Source organism: Cucumis melo, chromosome 2, assembly GCF_025177605.1.
Source record: "Cucumis melo cultivar AY chromosome 2, USDA_Cmelo_AY_1.0, whole genome shotgun sequence".
Classification (NCBI taxonomy): domain Eukaryota; kingdom Viridiplantae; phylum Streptophyta; class Magnoliopsida; order Cucurbitales; family Cucurbitaceae; genus Cucumis; species Cucumis melo.
In genome coordinates, this window is record NC_066858.1 from 16773570 (window position 1) to 16788494 (window position 14925).

General features: G+C 37.8%; 1 pseudogene; it reads right to left on the reverse strand.

Annotated features, from left to right (window-relative positions):
- Positions 1 to 14153: 14153 nt before the first annotated feature.
- LOC127148295 (60S ribosomal protein L5, mitochondrial-like) lies at positions 14154 to 14695 on the reverse strand (annotated as a pseudogene).
- Between the last annotated feature and the right edge of the window lie 230 nt (positions 14696 to 14925).

The window sequence follows — 14925 nt, forward strand, 5'->3', positions numbered from 1 at the left end:
TGAGTGAGACCAATCTGGAGGTCTTAATACTCCTAACATAGGGGTCCTACGGCTCAACTAAAAGGAGAGCGAGACTGAATCAACGAACAAGGTCTCGACTGAAAGGAGAGAAAAGAATCAGTGGATTTTGGACTTCGACATTATTAAGAAGAAGGACTCATTCAGTGGAATATGAACCCGTCCTCCAGACCTCTTTCATTCTAACTACGAGGTCAAAGCCCTCAATCAAAAATAAAGAGAGAATAATTTGAGAGGAAGAAAGCATATCAAAGAGGACTGGTGGCAAGGAAGGAATTGCATTTTGATGACTTCAGATGAGTTCAGGAGCCTCTTTGTGCATGCCTGTAAAGTTGCTCTTTTTAGGCCTCCCAAATAACCATTAATGGCTGATGAATTAAATATTTCAGCATGAGACCGAGCCTTTTCTGTTGGAGTACGAGAATCGAAAGGCCTGATTTACTACTACTTGGGTTAGTAATAGAGTTGGTATGAAATAGACTACTTTCGAAAGGGGTTCCTTACTATTCTCAAGCTTTTCAGTCTCCCCCATACAAATCAATCTCAGGATCGACATAAGTTCGAGTTTCCATAAGCTTTCTCTTATGATTCCCCAGTTGACTCTTCCATACTCACATAGATCTTTCTATTGTTGTTCCCGTCGATCAAAGAATTGAGTGAATTAGTGCAAATTTATGGTTATCTCTGTTGGAATTTGTGTCCTAAAACTCGTACTTTGTTATTTGATTCAATAAATTTTATTATTGAATGGTATAATCTTAAAGCCAATAAGTTAATGTCCTGAGGCTATTTTACTAAGTTTGTTAAATACACTTGAACTTTATGTAGAGACAGAAACATGGATTAAGTTCAAGTTAATAGCCCAAAAAGTCTATAGTGTATGAATAAGGTTGGGTGCCTTATTCTGGATAAACACTATGGATGCGGCCCGCTCCGTAGTTAGTTCAAACGATGTAATCCTGAATCATTCATGTAGAGATATGGGAGTGGGGGCATCCTATGTAAATTATTTGCATAAGATTGGAACCACGAAATAGTCACTTTTTGTTATAACACCGTAAACTATAAACTGACTATTTGAATTATGATGACCTAGGTAACTTGATCTTAATCTTGAGCTACCTATGAACTTCTACTCATTCGGTAGTATCCTTAGATCTACATAGGTGAGGGCAGCTCATCATCACTGGCCCAATAAGCCTCCCATTTCAGGGATAAGACCGAGTGGATAGCTAGGGACATAAGATGCAAGACGGAATTCACTCCTACCCATTTATGGGATAGAAGATAGGTTGTTCCCTTAAGGATTGAATCCAAGTCTTGAACAAGGGTCCCCACCTTCTCATTGGCCCGAGAAGGATTCAAGTTTATAGGTTGGACCTTAAACCAATTGTTAAATAGTGGATCAGTGGGTCTTAAGGAACAAGATGTAATCTCGGGGGTAAAACGGTATTTTGACCTAGCCAAGATTATGAACAACCTGTGAAGGATCAACTTACTCATAATGGTTATGCGAGGTGGATATAAATATATCTATAGTGAGGGGAGTGCAACTAAGAGCCTTTAGTGGAATGACTCTTTAGTTAACGAATGTTGACTAAGCTTGGTCTGAAAGAGTTTAGCTAGTTAATCTCGAATGGTTGGAGCCCATGATCTATAGGTCCATTAGGTTCCCCTACTAGCTCATATGGGTTCAACTAAGAACAATATGTTGAAATAACTCAAATTGTTCGAACTAAGAATAGAGAGGGAAATTGAAAAATATATATGATATAAGTCGGTAGATATAAACTTTAAGCTTTGTGTTTAAATATGATTTAAATAAATATGAATATAGATTCATATTTAAGCTTGGAAAGTTTTGAAACGGTAAAAGTTGTAAAAGTCAACTTGTTGACTTTTAACTTTGAGAAACAAAAAGTTGACGTTTGACTATGAAAAGTCAAAGTTTGACTTTGACTTAATTGGTCAAATGACCAAAATGCCCCTTTAACTAATTACTTTATTAATTAACAGTTAATATGAAATGTGGCAGATTATTGTGAATTTGAAGCCACTAATTCTATTAAGAATTAATGGATTAATTAGGTTTTGAAAATATATGAAATAATTTGCATGCAATTTGCATGTAAAATTTCACATATATATATATATATACTTCTCATTACAGAATGAGAGGATGATGTTGTTTTTTTGAAAAACTACCTAAACGATACACTACCTCCTTCCTTCTCTTAAAGTTTTACTTCACAAACCAAGTCCCACAACTTCGTTCTTGGTCCTGAGCTTAGTAGGTCAACTTAGTGGTTGTCCTTGCTCGTGATATTCAGGCAAAGAAGAAGCTTTGGATCGAAGAAGAAGTTCAGAACTATAAAAGGTAAATTCATCGTTTACCTCTTATGCTCTTCTTTTAGGTCCATCGCATAGCACATGCATGTCAATTTCTAAATTGTTTAGATGCATATAAATAAAGCATGATCCTTATTATTCCGCTGCAGCATGTCGCTTGATGTTTTTTCCATCAATCTCATAGTCTACTTGTCTCGTAGCAAGGGTGGAGATTAAGACACTGCCTCTTTCACTTTCTTACGTTACCTGCCAAAAGATCTAAATCTTCAAGTTCCCTTTTAGTATGAACTGAACGAAGGTGCACATTTTCTTGCTTCCTTATCTCAGTCATAGCTAAGTAAGAGAATGCAGTTGCTAAAAGGTCGGATTCAAGGAATGAAGCACAGGCCTTTGCCTTTCATCTGAGTTTCCTTTCCTCTTCAGCCACACCTATGTATGCACCTTTCATTGCCTGCCAAAGGAGTAGTAAGATGCATTTGATGTTCCCTGGAAATAGTACTACTGGAACCATTTAGTGTGGAATTAAAAAAGAATTTGATAATTCTTTAAGCCTTGTTCATTGATTTTTTTTAGTCAAGTTATTTCATTAAAGTGCTCTTTCACAGTCGCTTCTCCTTTCTTCTCTCCTTCTTAGTCGAGCCGCTTTGCATCGTGAAGCTGTATCAAAACCTTTTAATGTGGAATTTCTCAAATTCTTTGAGCCTAAAGAATAAGTCCTTATTCAATGAGCTGATGGAAAGCATACGAATTCAACGAAAACAAGATCGGATAATTACTTTAATTGCAATTAATTAACAAAATAACCCTAAACCGAAAAAAAGTTAAAATTAGGGTTTTTAGGAAAAACTTACGTTCGAAGCTCCAATTGATGCTTGACCCACCACTAGGGTTGACCTACTATCCTCTAGACTCAGAACCGGGTTGTGGGACCCGTTGGATAAAGGAAAACAGGAGAGAGAAAGAAATATGGAAAAATATTGAAATGGGTTGGGTTTGATATATTTTTTTTAGGAAAAACCAGCCAATTATATTCTTTAGAAAATATGCCTACAACAACTTTCCCTTGAGGCTTTAAGAGCGCAATTTATAGAGGCTTTTCATGCAAGGTTGCATGTACATGAAAACACATGAGCCAACAACACATATCCCACAAACCATTACTAACACCTATCCCACTATAGTTAGTTGGTTTATCCAACAAAATGTTGGATTTTTCCACTAACTTTAGTCAAAGGGTAAAATTGTCATTTGGTCAAAGTCAAAATTTGACTTTTCAAACAAAAAAGTCAACATTTATTTTCTCAAAATTCAAATCACATTTATTTTCTCAAGATTCAAATCACATTTAAATATATTGCTGGTCAAATTTTGACTTTTCAAAGTCAAAAGTCAACATTTTGACTTTTTACTACTTTGACTATTTCCATATTTTCCGAGCTTCCGGGTATGAATCCACATTCATATCTTTAATATTTAAATCCCATTTAAGCATAAAAATCTATTAGTAATCTAAAACTGACGGCTATATCACATATACTTATCGATTTCTCTCTCATCTTCTAGTTTAAACAATTCGACTCATTCCATCATACTGTTCTAAGTTTATTCCTTACGAGCTAGCTGGGGAACCTAATTGACCTATAGATCATTGGCTCAACGATACGAGATTAATAGGTTAAACTCTTTTATACCGAACTAATCAACATTCGTTAACTAACGGGTCATTCCACTAAAGTCCCGTAGTTGCACTTCCCTCACTATAGATATATTTGTGTCCATTTGATATAACCATGATCAGTAAGTTAATCCTTCACATGTTGTTCGTAAGCTTGGCTAGGTCGAAAAATACCGTTTTACCCCTAAGACCACATCTTTCTCCTTAAGTCCCACTGATCCACTATTGAACAATTGGTTTAAGGTCTAACCTATAAACTGAATCTCTCTCGGACCAATGAAAGGGTTGGGCCCCTTTGTTCAAGACTTGGATTCAGTCCTTAAGAGAACAACCTATCTACTAACCCTAAAGCGGGTAGAATGAATTCCGTCTTGCACCCTATGTTCTCATCTATCCACCCGATCTTACCCCTGAAATGAGAGGCTTATTGGGCTAACGCTAATGAGTTGCCCTCACCTATGTAGATCTAAGGATAATCTCATGTGAACAGGAGTACACAATTAGCTCAAGATTAAGATTAAGTTACCTAGGTCATCAGTAATCGAGATAGTCAGTTTTAAACAGTAAACGACGTTATAACGTAAAAGTGACTATCTCATGGTTCTGTCTTATGTAAACCTTTTACATAGGATGCCCCCACTTTCATGTCTCTACATGAATGATTCAGGATTACATCATTTGTATTAACTACAAAGCTAGCCACATCCACAGTATCTTTGAATAAGGCGCCCAACCTTTATTTATATACTATAGACTATTTAGGCTATTTACTCGAACTTAATCCATATTTATGTCTAATCGTATTCTATTCAATAAAGTCATTATTGAGAAATTGAATGCTATAATCTTAAATCCAATATGAGCTTCTCCATAAATTTTTTACGCCTTGCCTTATTATTTTGAGTCGAGTTATTTCATAATGCACTACTTCTAACTAGCAAAATAAGGAATTCGCTTTCAAATTCTTTGAATCTCTCCTTCCTAACCTCATTTGAGTGGCTTCGCCCCTCTCCTATCCTTCTTAGTCGACCTTCTTTGAACTGCCCCTTATCATTTTGAGTGGAGTGATTTCATAATGCATTCCTTTTAAGTGGCAGAATAAGTTATTCGCTTGAAAATCATTCACAGAACCTTTTCAGTTGCTTTGCCCTTCTCTTTTCCTTCTTAGTCAAGTTTCTTTGAACCGTCCCTTATCATTTGGAGTCGAGTTATTTCATGATGCACTCCTTCACAGTCGTTTCGCTTCGCACCTTCGAACCTCGATCATTCTTTGAGCCTCTTACAATCCTTAGTCCTAGGGCTTTAGTGGTCTCTTTGATAAGGACTGAATTCATGTGTTAAGCTAATGATCATAGATCCTTTTTCCTTTCATTCATTGCTATTTCTCGGCTTTTTTCTTGCAAAATGTTAGTTTTTAGACTGATCTTATCTAACGATAATAGTAATTTTTTTACTGGTTTTTTTTTTCTTTTTTTCCATCTTCCCTATGTCAAAACATAGCATTTTCTTCATTTTCACTAATAAGCAAATGCAAATTAGTTCATCAAAATTCAAGATCTAAGAAAGAAAATAATAAAAATGACTTTTCTTGACTGAATTTGAACTCCATTTGAACTAATGTATTAGTGAATGTAAAATGACCCCCCAATAAATCCCTATAATAGGGAAAGAAGTTAAAAAGCATGGGCCCAAAAAAATCTCAAATTTCAAAGAAGAAAAAGCCTCAATAAGGGTCGAATGGTAGTTAAAAGTCATAGCAAACCCCTACTTTGAGTACTAAAAAAGAAGTCAGCGTAATTCCTCCTAGACAAGGCTTAAAGATCCCACAGAGCAATTAAGTTGAGAAGGAAGGTATGTGCTAGTTATATCATTTGCAATCGCCTGAATTTAAAGACGTTCTTTGAACCAATCATAGACTGTCTTGAGATAGGTAAACCAAGGGGGTAGAACTCAGAATAAGAAAAGGGTTTCAGAGCTTTAGTCTTGGAAGTCTGACAGCTAATGTCCTAAGCCACTAAGGCCTAGTACTACCATATTTATTTGTCTAAGGCCCTCCTTGAATTCGTAGTGTCCGATTCCATTCCTGACTAACGAACAGAAAGTCTCCAGCTCTATGATTGAGAGTGAAGTTTAAGGGATGGATTAAGACTATGAAGTGCCTTTCCTCGTTAGAATAGCCAAAAGGGCAGAGCTCTATGTTCTATTTCAAAGCGATCCAAAAGGAAGGAAAGTGCATTCGCTTCCTAAACTTCTCCAATCCTAACAACCAACAAAACTAGAACAATAAAAAACTCGTAGTTGATTTGAGTTTGTTGTTTGAGTGGGCTTCTTCGCATCTATAAAAGAGCTTGAACATGCCTTTTGACTAGCCCATAGAGAGTGATTCCAGGAAATGGCAGAGCTGCTAACCGACACATCAGTAGGAGATGGAGAAGGGCACTTGATAGGGAATGAGACCAGTGCTAGGGCTATTCTATTTTTTCTTTTTTCTCAAGTTTAGAACCCACTAATGAGACTTGGAAGAGAACCGAACCACTAGTCTTGAACCCCCATTCTATACGCACGCAATTTCTTTAGTTAGAAGAACATAAGAAGCGGGCTAAAAATCCACAAAAGGGGGACAAGATTCTTCGATTACGGGGCAGCAAGGTTTGTGACTCTTTGATCTATTGGTTGACTCTGTCTTTTTCACATCCTTGATTTCTTTCCAGGAGCAAAAATGGAATGAAATAAGCAATCAAGTCCATCTTGACAGAGATCGAGAAAGCCCTATACTCGACCTACTTCCATCTTAAAGCATTAAAAGAAAGGCAGGCAACTTTGTCGTCTGGGAGAAAAAGTCTGAAAGTGAATGAAGAAGTCGAGTTTCATGATCTTTTAATAGGTGACAGAGGTTAAAAAAGGAGTTCCATCGTTCTTACATAAATACAAAGTTTAGTCGTAAACTCAATGTTAAGATTAGTTCTCAAAGTCGATTGATTGAGGGATTCAAACTAGTTGCTTAGGTTAAGATTTCCATTTGATCTCTCATCAGTCATGGAATCGGGAGAGACTTTAGAATCGGCTCGAATAAGATGAATAGCATTCCATTTGACGATATTTCATCTTTTAGAGAAGTCTGACCTACTGCTAACAAAGAACCGACAAAGGAAGCCAGGCATGGTCGGGACTTTCCCCTTACAAGTCAGCAAGTAGAGAACCTCTAAAACCATCTTGCTTGTCAAAGATCTTTACAGCCTACCTTGACCCAACATTTGTTAGGTGGTGGAAAGACAAGATCCTAGGTTACGAAGTATGGTCAACTGGTTAAAGAAAGCTCACTACTTCAACTCCTTCTCAACTCTTCTCAAATTCTTTGACCATTGTCTTGACCTAAATAAAGCTAACAAAATTAAAAGAATTAGACAGAAGACTTGAATTCTCCTTCCTTGTTCATTGATCATTCTCTCTTCTTTTTGAAGAGTACGAAAGGCTCAAAGAATTTTAGAAGAGTAAGCTCTCCTGATAAATGGGGAAAGGTTATGAAAGTCTTAGCCATTCATTAATGAATTTGGTAGTTGTAGTGAGGTGTGGATATGGAGTTGCGTCAGCTGTAGATATAGATTACGTGTCGGGTTAATTCTTCTATTCTCTTGATTGAGACCTCTATGTGAGACTTCCGCTAAGTCTAACGAGGCCCTTTGTTCATTAAGGTGGTGCAGATCCTTCCACTGTGGACCGAGACTAGCAAAGGTAGAAGACAAAAGCTGAATCATTAACCTCGATTTCACTACTCGTCCTCTGGACCTTTTTTTATCAACTAAGTCGTTCGTCTTTCACTTCCAAATTCCTTTTGGCCTAAGTGTGAATAGCCTAACCTTTTTCTTCGAAGCTTTGACAGGAAGCTGCCGACTTGTTGAAGCTTTGCTTCCCCTAATTCCAAAACACAAGAATAGACTTGCAAGGTATAGGAAAAAGCTTATCTTTTCTAAGGGTAAAGATCTGGATCCTATCTCAAGACTAAAAGGTTAGGGGTGGATGTAGCCAAGTGGATCAAGGCAATGGATTGTGAATCCACCACACGCGGGTTCAATCCTCGTCGTTCGCCCATCAATAAATGGACCATTTGTTAGGAAGACAGAAGACAAACCTATCAAGCATTTTTTTCGCAACTCGAAGCTTTCAAAGAAAGGCATCCAAGCAATTGTTATCCTATTTCAAGATAGAAAGCATAGGTTCGACTCGCCTACTTGCTTCAAGCACAAATGGAGATTCAATCCATCTCATTTCATTCTATTCTGTTTTGAAGACCTCACTCATCAGTCAGAGTCATCAAGTTCATAATTCATGAAATTCACACCCTAGGCCCCTATGACTCCTTTTTACGATACCCTTTTCTTTTCTTAGTGGAAGATCAGAAATTTTCTGAATCATGAGACTGATCAAATCTACCGTAGACATCTAAGAGACCTCGACAAGGCAGACACAAAGAGTGAGAGGACAAGTCTTGCTTTTATTTCTTTATTCTTCACTCAAGTTCTTTAAAAAGGGGGTAGGTATAATGCACGTAGGCCAAGTCAAGAAAAGGACTCTCTTCAAGAAAAGGACTTTCTTACTTGATTTTGAATAATAGTCAAGATGACGTTATAAAGGGTCCTCAAAGAACAAGGAGAATTTCTCAAATTCTTTGAGCCTGAACAGTCCCTTATTATTGAGGGCTTTGAACTTCTCCTTCGTAACCTCAGTCGAGTGGCTTCTTATGAAAGGGAGATTGATTACTTAAGGTTGATAAGAATGCATGACCCTTCCTCGATTAATTTCAACTTCATATGGGTTAAATAAGGATCCATTCGAAGGTATGAAGCGAAACAACTGTTAAGGAGTGGAACGAAAGAATCCATATTAAAAAATTAGAACTTTAATCTGTCTCATCGAACTCTCATATGACATTGAGCCTCTCCTCTTCTATTAATCTAAGGGCTCCTTTTAGCCTTATTAAGGATAAGGCTTTGCTTTCTCTTTATTCAATGAGCTTTAATCCGTATCTTTTTTATTTGAGTTATTTCTAATATAAAGGGCTCCTTCACAGAATAAAGGATAAGGACTTCACTTTCAAGTCCTAACCTTTGTATCCTTTTATTTTGAGTCGAGTTAGTTTATAATGCACTCTTTCTAAGAAGAAGGGATAAGGATTTCACTTTCAACTCCTAACGGAGTCTTACAATCTCATCTCAAATTCTTTGAGCCTCCGAACCAATAAAAGATCTTTTTTGACTGATTTTTCACAAAAAGTTGTCAATTTTAAATTCTTTGAACCTACGTACAAACCTTGCATTTTCTGAATTTGAGCTACTAAACTACTTTTTAATAATGAGATCAACTTATTCGACAAAAAAGAAGAAGACTCCTACTATGGGGAGCGCAAAGCAACTATTATGTCCTTCACCTAAGAGATAAGACTCCTATGAAGGGGTAGAATGAGAAAAAAGAATCAGTCTCAATTGACTAACCGAAGAGGAAGCCAGGCAAGACCTGATTGATGAGACCACCGTGGAGTAGGTCAGGGAATTTCCAGTTCCATCTTTCACGAAAAGAATATGACTAGCGCTGACATGCACTATTTATATAAACCGAGTGAGTGCATGAAGGGAAGAAGGGGGACTATATCTAGTTCTTACGACCCACAAAGCGATTTAGGCTGTTCGCCCAGAGGATATGGCTGTTTTTCACTTTGTGCCTTGCCCATGGATTTTTAGTGACTGTATCAACTCTGAATTACTCTACTCTGCAGTGAAATGCTCCATAGAAAAAATGCACTCCTCACCTTCAAAATTGGATTGAAGAAGAACTGAAGTTATGAAATCTTTAGTTTTTTTGCTAAGCTTTTACCGAGTCTCCAGCTCTCTTATTTTAACGTGGGATTAGAAAGTTCATCGAGAGGTTTGTCCAGTTCAACAAAGGTTGACGCAGTTGCTGTGGCTTGTCTTCTTTCTATGGCTTTAGTCGTTGTTCTGACCGGTTAAAGAGACCCATCCTCGGTTGTGCCAGTTGATAAAGTATAATAGCTTTTCTTTTTTCAAAGCTAATATTCTAAAAGGAGAAAAGAAGAAAGTTGTTAGTAAAAAATATAGATTGATGAAGAAATCCTATAATGATCAGTTATGGGACAAAGACTCCCAACAGGGGGTCGAACTAAAAGGCAAGAACTTACTCCCCCACCAAAAGAAAATAAAGGAAAGCTCTACCAATCATACCAATCATCGACAGCTCGAAGGGATCAGGGAACCTCAATATCACTCTTATCTTAGGATATAAGAAGGCATGAGGTAGGGGCAACTTAGTCCCTATCGTGTCTCAGGTCCATTTTCCATAGGTCAAGTTAGAAAGGGATCTGGAACAAGTAGGGAAGTTCTACTCCGGTTAGCTTAAGCTGGCCATGAACCCTTATAAGATGGTCTGGCTTCCTTCTTGAGACTGAGAATTCCAAGTTTTCCTCTTTAAATACGGAGTTTGCATCCAAGAATGATCCGATAGTTCGTGGAATCTCCCTTTGTAGGAAACCGTAGAATCAAGGTAGGTTACATAGGCTTTTCTCTTTTCATCCTTAGCTTCATGTTATATAGTTGCCCAAGCTGCAACAAGAAGAAGCATTTCACCAACTTCCTTTCAATTGTCTCCCATTTAATTAATCCAATTTGGTAGACAGTGCCTTGGACATGTGGGTGTCTGGGGAAAGCTAGAACTCATATGGTCGACGCAGAAGTAGCCCAAACGAGTGGTATTTTTACAAAAAAAATTCTTAAACAAATGCTCACTTATCCTTTTCTTCAGTGACACATTGAAGAAACCCTTGCCTATTTTGCTTTATTTTGGAGTGCAAAGGGCTTTGATTCGACTTTGCTTATAAATGAGAAAAGATGATTTGACCACCCAAAGGATAGAAGGAGCGAGACCCATATTTTTATGGATGCCTCAAACTCACACCCTATAAACAAGAGGCAAAGGTAAAGAGCTTGATTCTGTCGAGTCCCTCTCAGGTATATACCTACTCGCCCAATACGAAAGACAAGACTCAGAATCGGCAGTTCGACCTGTAGTAGTGGCTAACATTTTTTTCTCTTTCTTAAGTAGTGGTATGTTAGAGAGTGTAGAAACTAGCTTTTATTTTTAAAAAGCGATTCTTTTCTGAATTCATAATTCACGAGTAAGAGCAATGAAGGATAGAAGGAAAGAGACAGATTTCTATCAGTTTTGATCAGAAGCTTTACCATTTGATAAAGGGAGAGAGATCAGCTAGACGCAGAAAGTAAATTCAGTCAAATACAAGGCAAAGGCCCACCCATAATCTGATCTTGAAGGATCAACGGGAAAAACACTAAATCACGGGTCAGACTGAGTTTGCTCGAGTTGTAATAACTTCCATCCTAAAAGGTAGGTAATTAACATATTTGTATTTAGTCCTTTCAACAGGTACCCTAGAACTAAGAAGAACTCAGACACGCCTCAAGAAAGAGGAAGACAATACGAGGTTCTTAGTCTCAACCTCATCCTCATATACCAGAAGTTGTAGTGTCTGAGGGCGTTGAGAATGGATCTCTTCTTTCATTCAACCAGTAAAGAAAAGAAAAGGAAGAAGTTCCCTGCTTAAGAAGAAAGATGGATTTTTTGATCGGTAGTCTCACTTTCATTCTCTACCCGTCCTATGGAAAAGGGACAAAGGTGAACGGGTGATTACGTAACAAGTGCCCTCCTCAATAAAGCATTTTCTATTAAAAATGCACTTCGGGGAAAGGTATTAAATGAATAATGGTTATCAGAATGGTTGGGGTAGGTGAGTATTCTCACAAGGTAGTTTTCAGTGGAAAAAAAAGGAATCGAAGCGTAGGGGTAGTCCGATCATTTCTAATAGCCCTTATGAAAGATTAACTAATCGATACAACCGCGTAGTGGACTTTTCTTACTGATAGAAACCTAGTCTTTTTGGATGACTTTGAAGCCAAACGAGGCAAAGTGATAATGCATCATCTAGTCCATCCAAGGTTACTTTGTTGAGTTCACTCTTTCATTAGAATGTTTGGTTTGAAGTGCTTCTCTTTTGAGATAGGAAGTTGAAGAAGTATAAGTTGAAAGCCTCACAAAAAATGATCGTACACGAGACTGGTTATAGAAGTAGCTCATCCATAAATAGAGTTAGAAAGGAAGAAATAGCTCGACTCAACGAAGAAGATGGGGGAGAGGGTATAACGAGAGCAAAGAATGAATCAGTCGAGGAAAAGTGAAGCAAGAAGCAAGAGTCTGTTGTCTTGAATGAATATCTTCCTTCTTCATTGTCTTCCCTGGAAAACAGAGAGAGAGAGAGAACTTAGTGGCTTATTAAGAGGGGTTCAGGAGCCTCGTTGTGCCTGCTGAGGCTCTTTCTTTTTCTTTCAGAAGGAGAGGCCTCCCTAATAAGGGTTGAGTAAGTGGCTGATGAAGAAGATCTTTCATAATAAGAATTAAACCGAGCCGCAGTCGATAAGGCAGAGGTCCGAAGCGTGATATGTTCATCGATTCTTTTCTCTTTCCTAATTAGGCAGGTATTTTCCCCACCACCTTTTTAGCGTTCTGGGGCCATACTTACTATATATATACACACATAGAATATAGTAGTCTTTCTTCCACTGGAGGAGGATGGATGGGGTATATGGTAAAAGAAGCATCAAAGGAGTTGGGTTATTGAAAAGTCGAAAAGCTGCTCGACGACTGAATTTGAGAGGTTTTGATTGCTTTCCATTCTCTCTAACGCCAACAAGGGACTGATCATCTTGCTGGAACAAAAGTAGTTTAGGAATCTTAATAATGGAAATTGAGGCCTCTGTCCACTTGGAATTTTCCTCTTTGGTTTAAAAGGGCAAAGGCGCGTGGGAGAAAGAATGAGAAAACAAGAGAATCTTTCATCCATAAAGTGGGACAGAATGTGACTCCAAAGTAATCTTTAGTTCTCGCTCATCTCTTAGAGTCCATGTCATCTGAAACCTTTTCCTCTTCCATTAGCAATAGGTAAATTTTCATAGGATGACTCAGTGTCAGGAAAACTTAACCCCCTTGCTTGATTGAATTTGGCTTCGTTGCGCCCTTCATCAATCAAAAAGCTTAAAGATTTGATTCATCCCATTTGATTTAGGCGAGGGGGAGGCTGTGAGTCACCTAGGCTACGAATTTCTTGGTTGGTTGATTCTTAAAAGAACCTGTTGAGAAAAAAAGGTCGTCAATCCGAACCCACAAATGAATAGGAAGCGGGGTGAAGGTATTTCATTCATGAAAGGGGGAAAAGAAGGGTGGGGCTTTGTTTTGGGAGGGCCGCCTTCTGCAGCTTTAGAAAGGAGAGAAATGAAGAAAGTCACTCTCTCCAACCTTTTCTATCTATTCATTCTTAGAAGTAGGGCGAGAGAAAGTCAATATCATTGATATGACTTGGTTTTTCCAACGAAACTAAGCAATTTTTTTCTTTATCATTCTACAAGCTCAGTCCCACACACTGACTACAATGATGGGAACGACCTCTGCACTCCAACGCTCCAATAAACAAGAGTTCTTCGCTTTTCTTTACTCTAGTGGTCGACCCCTCGGGAGTTAAATTCGTAAGTGAATCATATATGCACGTGGTGATATTCTATCTTTCCAAGAATATTATCCTCTACATAGTCTATGTATGGGGAGCATACTTTACAGGAGGTGGTAGAAAGGTCCCTCAGCCCCGTTAATAAAGGATTACAGAGTCAGGTCTTTTTGGTCTGGAGCCAGCTGGTAATGGACTTACATACCTTGTTAATGGACCAACTGTAGAGCTAAGCCTTGTTCTATTGGTTTGGTGGTTGCTACCAAGACAATTTCTTTATGCCTATCAAAGGACCTTGAGATGTTAATCCACAAAAAAGGATACGAGAAATGATAAAGAACTCACTACTCCATTAGGGCGAGCCATAAAAATACATCGCTCTCTTACTTGTGCAAAGGTTTCTTGGCAACTTGGACAACTTATAACAAAGTTTGTCCCCCATATCACTAGGAAAATAGGGATCTTTACTCCATTCTAAAGCTTGAGTCTCAATTTATATTTAGCCACGAGCAATCTACTCGTATATTTTGATTCTCATACTCCTCTTCTTATCAGTCGAGCCTCATCTTTTTGAAAAAAGCCGCTCCATAATGGTTCTTGGGTCTTGGCCAAAGTGAGAATAGTCACATTGAACCCTATCAGATTATAGAGGATCTCAAAATGATCTTTTAGTTCTGGGGAGAATGAGCAAAACAGAGTTTCCATCGAGAATTAAATGGAGTTTTTCCCTATTTCGACCTACAAAAAGAGAGACATTACAATTGAGATTCTGATCTCAAAATTAGACATTCCATGCTTTCAGAGAGTGCTTTCTCGTGCTAAGTCATTGACATATCTTTTTTTTTTCTTTATTTGACCCAAATCTTCTTAAATAACTCTTTTATCCTTTGTATGAATCGCCGACTGCACAAAATCTCCATAGTCAATTTTCTATTTTTTCTTATGAAAGAATAAGGTGCCTTTGGTATTACTCTTATTTTACGCAATCCAGAAACTTTCATAACCTTGGTGTGATTCAGTTTGAGCAAGAGATCCTGACGTGATACATCTTCGTAATGAAAATGGAGTGGAAACATGAGTTTAGAAGTATCTAATCTATAGAATAAGCACTGTAAACTATCTGCTTCAAAAAGATAGTTAGTTGAGGAATAAAATAGCTCGACCGTTAAGGGAGAGGAATACAAATGAGATAGAAAAAGGATTTCGTCCTAGTTGAGATCTGCCTGATATTAAAATATTTTTAACACAAATGAAGAGAAAGAGTTATATGTTTATGCCAATTAGGATCCTTGTCTGAATAGTGAAC